At 35.2% G+C, this 8,637-nt stretch overlaps 1 long non-coding RNA gene across 1 annotated transcript; it reads left to right on the top strand.

The window, feature by feature from the left end:
• The first annotated feature begins 295 nt into the window (after nt 1–295).
• On the top strand, nt 296–8,434 carry LOC149782724 (uncharacterized). The gene is made up of 2 exons (XR_016414429.1): nt 296–540; nt 5,261–8,434. It is a non-coding gene; the product is annotated as an uncharacterized LOC149782724 (long non-coding RNA).
• The last annotated feature ends 203 nt before the right edge of the window (nt 8,435–8,637 follow it).

The following is an 8,637-nucleotide window of genomic DNA, read 5'->3' on the forward strand; positions in this document are numbered from 1 at the left end:
TGTGACTGGGTGGGACGTCATGCTGCATGTCTGTGGCATGATGTCCCAGTTCTAGACATCACTATAAACTGCCACACTGCAGGCATCGAAGCGATATGACTGAATTTTTTTAAAGCTACGTTAAAAATCCAAATCACAAACACACACACACACACACACACACACACACACACACACACACACACATATATGAAAACACACCCACTGTATAATTCGTGTCCATGTCATCAAGGCGTTTGCAAAGTATGTGTTGTAATCGAGGTCAATACATTACCAGTTGACAGTGAACAAACACCCGACAGTCTATGAATAAATAATAATGCTGCGCTGAGCAAACAACTATTAAGGTTTGTGTACAATACACCACGTATTATGGGCACCATGACTTAACTTGAGCACAAGAGAAACTATCCAAAAGGTATAAATCAAACTACAACACATTTCAACGAGATTCTGTAAATGAACAGCGGAGCTCATGTCCAGACGTCTTCACAGAGTAGTGGTCAGTTATTCAAACCCTAGTGGTCACTGATGTTAAGGGTAAGTAACTCAAGTTTGCAACGATATGTTGGGGTGGGGGGCGACAATACAAACATGAATATGAGTGTTCTGGACTTAGAAAACAATAACATATAAAAGCTCTTAAAAATGTCAGGTCAAAAAGGGGGTCACACTGAAACTGTCCAGCCCAAGATGGCTGGAGAGCAGATTGGTGTCAACACAAAAATGTTTTGGGTGGGTGGCGTCAAGACAAAAATGAATGGCAAAAATGGATACGAATGTTCTGGACATATTACATTTTTGTTGAAGTTTTGAAATATAAAGAACATTGTTTCTATACGTGGCATTTAGAGCAGTAAGTTTCCTCTCTGCATGTACAATACTACAATCGTGGTACTTTTATCAGTTAGTAAGAAATACAGTGTATATTTTCTGTTTTGCTCATTTGATTTCATACGGCATACACGTTACAATGATACCTGTGTAACTTTACATTCGTTGCCTTTATGTTTTTCCATGCTTCAGTAAATACAATTCAAAAGGCCTTGTCCTCAGTATATACAAATACATCCGTGGAAGGTGAACTTTCGGTCTATGGCAAAACCAGTGTACGAATTATAGACGCTGACAAATGGCTAGTGAGCCTGATTTGGTTTTATAAGATAGTTGATATTTCGAATATGAAACAATACCATATTGCATATTTCTAATATAATACAAATAGTGACAGATTGATATACCTAATTATAATCCTGGGTGAATTATGCACAAAAGTAGTATAATTGTGGGCATTTTGCCCCACTGGCTCTCCCCCCCCCCCCGGTCACTGCCATCTGTCTCTGCCTCTGTCCCATAAATCCCTTTACCTATATACGACCCATGCCACTACTGCGTGTTTAGTAGCCACGAAACTCACGCATGTGGCCAGTCAGATAGGTAAAGAAGCAAACCTTATATTTACCAATAAAGGCTCCATGAAGTCTCACTTCCCTGTAACACATCAATAAATTCATATCCCGAAACACGTTACCAACACGTATAATCATTAACTAACTTACTGAAAATATCTATTGAGAAAGGAAGTTGTAATAAACGTAAATTTTCTCTGTTTACTAAGCAATGTTCTGTTGACGTGAATGTATCGTTTTTTGCAATAGTTGCTTTTGTCGTCAATTATTATCACTAGTCAATCATGTCGGCTCTACATTTGCATTAAAAAATGCGTTTGCCTTTTCGACAATGTCTTCATAGAATTATCCTTTTTCGTTCCATCCGTTTATTACCAGGATCGCGGTGTTGATACCCACCTTGGCCCAAGTCGACCATCTCGATGTGTCCTTGGGAATGGTACTTAGTACTTATTTCATTTCCTCGGAATGATATAGCACCTATCGTGTTAAACGTGCCGTTAAAGCCCACAAAAACAAAAACAAATCATTAGTTGTCATGTTGTAAAGTTTATTGTTTTTATTCAATTTCCTTTTCATTACCTCTGATTAATTGTGTTCATTATTTCAACTGCACGATAAAATGTACAACAAGCTAGCTTGCTGAGTGCACCATCGGGTCGCTTTGAACGAACGACCTTGATTTTGTGATGGAAGAAAAACGTTAAGAGTTCCTAGGTACACCGTCATTCTTGTAAGCCCTCCATATATTGGCGTCCAATTCCAGTTCCCAGAAGACATTTCAATTAAAGATGGTTTCTAAACTTTCTAAGATGTCAATGATGCTTTTGAGTAAAGTTATTCCATTCCAACACATCTCTTTTAATGCAGAACTATTAGTTTTTTTATTCCTTTACTATTTATTTTGACTTTACATTGAATTGAAACACGCGTATTGTAAATAGCAATAAGGTAATGTAAGTATATTATCAAACAAGCATATCTACTTGTCGTCTGCTGAAAATGTCACACTACAGAGAATCTTTAATCGGTAATGATTTATTATTGAATATAAGAAATGAATTGAATAATGTACTGCTTTTGCAAGCCTTGGCAAGCAAAAAACAAGATATTATTAAAAGAATTTCATAAATGTAATATTAAATCATTTGTTATGTGTTTTAATTTATATCTGATTTAATTGTTTCTCAATTTTAAAATCTTTCAATTTTTTAATTTCATTATATGTCAAAATAATGTAGTTATGTTTACTAGGACCTCATACTTTTTCCAGAAAGTAGTTTAACCTTGACTGTTTATTTTTGTGAACACATAAGTCGGACCTGTTTCCTGACATTAATTCAAAATTAGTAACAGTCACGTCAACAGGATTTTAAATTTATTTGTATTGCTGGAATAATAAGAGGCTGTATTGAATACGTGACCCGAGACATGTAAATATTGAAGTTAACAACATTTTATTTAATTTTAGTCTTAGAGTAAAATGATTGGATCTTGTCAGGGCCGTGCTGCGAGTACATGATGTAAACATGATCACGTTGCCCTTTGCCGGGCATCTGTCTTTGCGCGATATTAAAATTTTAAACCATTGCTTCGAGTGGGAGATCTCAGTCGGGCTTCTAAACAATGAGACGTAAAGGTGTTTATTTTAGTGTTCATTTTGGGAATTACACTTTAATGTTTATTCAATATTTTTGGATTCTAAAGGATTAATTCTTTTTTTTCTTCTCTGGAAATATTTTGAGCGCTCATACAGAATTCTTGAATAAAGACATTTCTTAAATTTTTTATAAGGATTTCCAAAACCGAAGTGATATTTCTTGTGTTTCTACAAAGAACTGTAGAAAACTACACTATACAGGATACAACATACGTCATCGCCTTTCGTCTTGGATTCTTCGTCGGGAGTCGAACTTGAAATCATTAGAACATTTCAATATTAGGACCTCTAAAATTTTATTCGTGGATTATTCTTGGATTATTTTTGGATTTGATTCTTGAAACCGTAAGTTCTTATTTTTTTAAAGTTTTACAGTATTTTTCCAAGGAAATGAATAACTTATTATATTTTTCAAAGCTTGTTGTTTTTACTCTTTCTTGTGTTACATTTTATCCGAGCCTAAACACGTAACATTAGACATTCACCATTTGAGATCATGTTTTGTCACATAGTTGTTTTTCTTGTTGCGAAAATAGACTGAAAGAAGAATCAATAATTTCGGACATTCTAACTCTGTGGATGTACATTTCATGTGTTACACGTAAAAAATAGTCGTAAAATTTTTGTCTGTTTTTTGTACTATTATAACCAATAAAAGTTAAAAACAAATTATCTTTACAAATTATAATTAAAAGTAATTGCCGTTCAGAATGAATAGAACAAATGACTCAGTGAGAATAGTTTCGCAACGAAGAAAATGTATGGAGGTTCCGTGTATGTCATAGTTTGATTCAATGAGGTAAGACGATTAATGTAAACATTGTTGATACATAACGCTAGCGATTTTTATTGCTGCAAATTGTTGGATATTTATGTGCAAGGATTATTTCTGGATGAGAAAATTCCATATTTAAAGTAATGTATTTGTGACCAGATAATTGTATTAGTTGATTTGGAACATGATACAGTGGGAATTGTATCACGTAGTTACACATTAGATAGGTTGAGCAATTTTACCCAAGGTTAATTAAGTTGAGATGACCGGTTTATGTTTATATTCTTATGTGAAAATAGTTGAGTTTATTTGCTTCTAGAAGTTGATAAAATATGGCATGATGAACCCCAGTGGGGTAAATTCGACATATTCAGAAAGACGTGACCTTTTCTCTCAATTCCCTTCAGTCAGTCGATTCAAAAATTGTCCGCCGAAACATGTATAGTATTAATAAAAGAAAAAGTTCCATCAGGCGGGGTAAAGAAATTTTCACACGACTGCAGCCAAGCAGTAAAGAGAATATTGCGCAGGAATTTTATGGGCTTATTTGTATCAATCAGTACAAAAAAAAGACTGATACAAGAATACAAGGGCTAATAAAATAAAAATAAAAAAAGAAATCAGGTCAGAATGGTTGCAAAGAAAAACACCTTTTGTTGGTGTTGTTTACGCGTTAGTAGATGTATATCCAGGTTGAAGTCATATAAAAATATCGGTAATAAGTGTTCTTGTAAAATTCAGTATGTTATTAATTGCTGGAATCAAATGGATCTCTCATTATTCTTTTCATAATCAAATATGTATTATACACATTTAAAAATAAATTAAAATTATATTCTGATGTAAGCGATAACCATGTTGGGTCAGTAAAGAAGTTTTTGTAACTTTGTATACAATCATAATTAAACGTTATTTCTAAAACCCGAAATAGCATGTTAAATGACCACCATTTCTTCTTCAAAATGAAATGTGCAAGGTATTGCTGGTGAAAACAACTTTTATTGAACACATGAAAGTAGTTAAACATGAAGTTAGAATCGTAGACATAAGAGTCTTTTTTAAAATTATTATTATTTATTCTGATATCCACTTCTTCGAAGTTCCAAACTACTTGTAGTTGATTTAGGATGTTAGCCGAAACCATGGTAAGCCCCAGATTATACTTTACAAAGATTGTCTGATTGACTTTACCCTGATTACACCCGATCCATACACTTTACAATGAATACACCCATACTACACTAGTTTTTTTCGACTCTGTAAACAAACTTTGATGGTTCACGCAGTGTAGCCGTAAGTGATTATGTTGATACAATTTTGCACAAATCCTATTATCTTTAATACAAACGCTGTCGACGATGTATAAATGTGGAGGCGTACATCTTAACCGAAGCTAACTTTCTCTTCTTTTTTCAGGTCGCCTCTGGAACATTCAGATATGATCAAGAACAGAACATATAACTGTCTTATATCATCCAGTGTGGTGTTTATTTGTCTTATGGTGTACTATACAAATTACTTTCTGAAAACCTCCAAACACTTTTATTCCATCCATCAATCGGATAACTATTTGATCGACAATTCCTTCAAAAGGTTTACATCCATTTATGGGTCTACCGTGGCAAATAACATGTCCTTGCTTACCTTGTTTACGTCGTGGCTTGATCGGCCAGATAAATATGTGGTGCAAAATAGGACTGTCGAAAATTGGATGTCTTTCTGGCCTTTAGTTCATCCTGTCATTTTCACTAACGATAGTACGTTAGGTAACAAATGTCTTCATCGGGGATGGAGCGTGCTTCCTCTTAGACGAACAGGTGCAGCAGGAGTACCAGTTGTGAAATATATGTACCTGGACGCCATGAAATATTTTAATTCTACGTTCTACGCATTTTCCAATAGTGATATTCTCTTCAACGATGGTCTAATTAAGACCTTATTGACTGTCAAGCGACTCGGACAGGTTTATAATAATTTTATTTTGGCCGGTCGCAGAACCAATATTGACTACAAGCTAGCATATAATGCTTCAGACTGGAGAAACCTTACCATAGTATCAAAGAAAGGGCATCTTTCCGGACCTAAATCCTCAGACTATTTCATTACAACTAAAGGTTATCCATGGAACGATATGGAAGAAATAGTAATCGGTCGACCACGGGTGGATATCTGGATAATTCAGTCGTCTAGATTAAATGGCATCCTTGTCATCAACGCAACGCCAACTATACTAGCCCTACATCAAACAACAGAAACTGGCAACTTGGAGGGAGCCTCAAAACCAAACCATTTCTATAACGTTCTGCTTCTGCAAAAATTGAGGAAAATGGCGATACGTTATGAACTAGGACAGCCTAGTTGTGGAGAATTTGTTACAGAATTTACAATTGCGGGTGATGTACGTCTTGTTAGACAAAATGTATCAAATGAATGCAAGCTTCTGTAATGTGACAATAGATGTAATATTGCTAAACGTTTCTTCTCATGCGATTATTATGTAATTTAAAGCAATGCTAATCTATATAGTACGAGACCTCCAACTACCCAAAAAAAAAACCAACACACACACACAACAGTCGTCACTCATTTCTAAACAAGGCCTTTGTGTGTTACAAATTACTGAAAATAATGCAACTTTGTTTGCCATCCAACTATGTAATATTTATATTGCTCAGTCTGTATGTATCTCTGCCAATGCAACAGTTTATTGCATCTCCCGTGTTCAGATGTGCCTTTTGTTGCTCACAATTATTCAGTCTTAATATTTTTTTTCTCATTTTCTGTTAATCCACCCATGCGTTATTCGCACTTTCGTGTCCAAAGTAAAACTCCCAAGTCATTTAAGAGATATATTTTTCGGTTTATTTTTTCTCTTATTAAAACCAATCTTTAGATTACCTGTTGAGTCTCAGCATACAAACTTATACTTCATTTTACTTCTGACCCGCTAGCGTGGGTACGTGGGAAAGCCTGCCAGTAGCTTCTCGTGGGTCGGTGGTTCTTCCCTGGGTTTTCCAGGGTTCTTCCTCCACCAGTTATACTGGCCGCCATGTATAGCCTATGTTGTGCTGAAAAATGGCGTTAAACTCTAGAACAACAACAACAACCTTCTGACCCGTCAAGAACATCTCAGGGTGATCTGCCAGTTAGTCAGTCAGGGTTGTTTCAGGTAATACGGTGTCCTTTCATGACACAAATTCGGATACCATCGACCAATAGTAGAAATGTCTAACCTTTGCGAACATATTGTGTTCTGAATTTTTTTTGGTTTTTTGGTTTTTTTCCTTCGCAAGAATTTGAAGACTTAACTACCAGATACATAACTAACAGCTTGTGTCGTACAGTTAACGGAATTAATAAGAAGTTAAGTGAACATGCGGTACAGGAAATTGTTTAGATCCTATGACTGTTTGATATAACATATCTGTAGTTATAGTAAATGTATCCGATATCCTGGAACAGGATATTTTGGAAATATTCTCAGATCTTCCGACTCATAAAGCAAATTGCCATCTTCAGGTTTATAAAACACTATATTTATGGGGTTTTTTTTATAAATCACTGGGAAAACTCTGTTTCCCAATAATAAGGAAACATGCAATCGTTGCTTTTAAGAAAGGACAACAAGAATGATCCTACGAATTAAGTGTCACTAAAACTCATTAATAGTCCATGGAATATTATGAAAATGTCCAGATTCAAATACTTAAACTATTATCTTTATTACAGTCATTTATTTTATCAGCACCGTTCAGGAATCCTACCATGTCATTCTTCTACACACCGACTTATTGATATGTATCTTCAGATTTTTGTAGCTTTTGACAAGAATGTAAATATGAGTATGGTTTTTTTGCAATATCTCATTGACTATCAAAGAGTTTTGACATCGTTGTCTTTAGTACAAACTAAGAACTTATAGAATTAGACATCCACTTTCGAATGGTGTCTGAGAGGGAACAATGTGTGCGGCTAAACTCCTGTCAATCGGGATTTCAGCCACTTTATGCAGTTGTTATACAAGGGTCAATCTTATAGCCATTGCTGTTCCATGTATAGACATGGGATAATACTGATAATTCTTTAGTTATCTGCCAGGTTATCAGCAGATAATACCCCTTTGTCTTATGCGTCCAAAACTTCTGATGAAATTAAAAGTGATTAAAAACGAACTTGAAGTTTCTTTATCTAATACATGTAATCTTTAATCCAAAAAACCGATGCGATAGTATTTGCTACTAAATTATCAGATGCCCTCCCAAAATCTAGGTTTTCAAAGCTAAACACTGAGCTTTACACGATGTCATAAACATGTCAGTGTAATAATTAGTAGTCAAGAAAATATAGTCATCATATACGACGTTAATGGTCATCACTTACACTAATTCCACTTTTGGAAACGAAAATAATCTCGTTCAAGATAGCTTGGTAGTCCATTGCTTGACTATGAGACATTTGTATATATAAACGGCCGCAGCAAGTTTTCAGTTCACAATTATTATTTGCTAGTGTGCAGGCTTTGCTGTAAAATCAATGCACAATCTCTATATATCGTATAGTTACGATTAAATATGTAGTCTTGGCAGATAATCCTGCTGCGTATGTTTCTTTTATTATCGCTATCAGCCACTAGCCTCTCTCTCTCTCTCTCTCTCTCTCTCTCTCTCTCTGGATCTTCGTTTCCACAACCATTTCAGACTTGACTAGTACGAAAAGTGGGGCTGTTTGAACATATTCATTACCCAACGGGCACACCGTCAACCGTGCTAGACACTAACCCTCTTGATTAACAA

Source organism: Sinohyriopsis cumingii, chromosome 15 (assembly GCF_028554795.1).
Source record: "Sinohyriopsis cumingii isolate HCF-2022 chromosome 15, ASM2855479v2, whole genome shotgun sequence".
NCBI lineage: Eukaryota > Metazoa > Mollusca > Bivalvia > Unionida > Unionidae > Sinohyriopsis > Sinohyriopsis cumingii.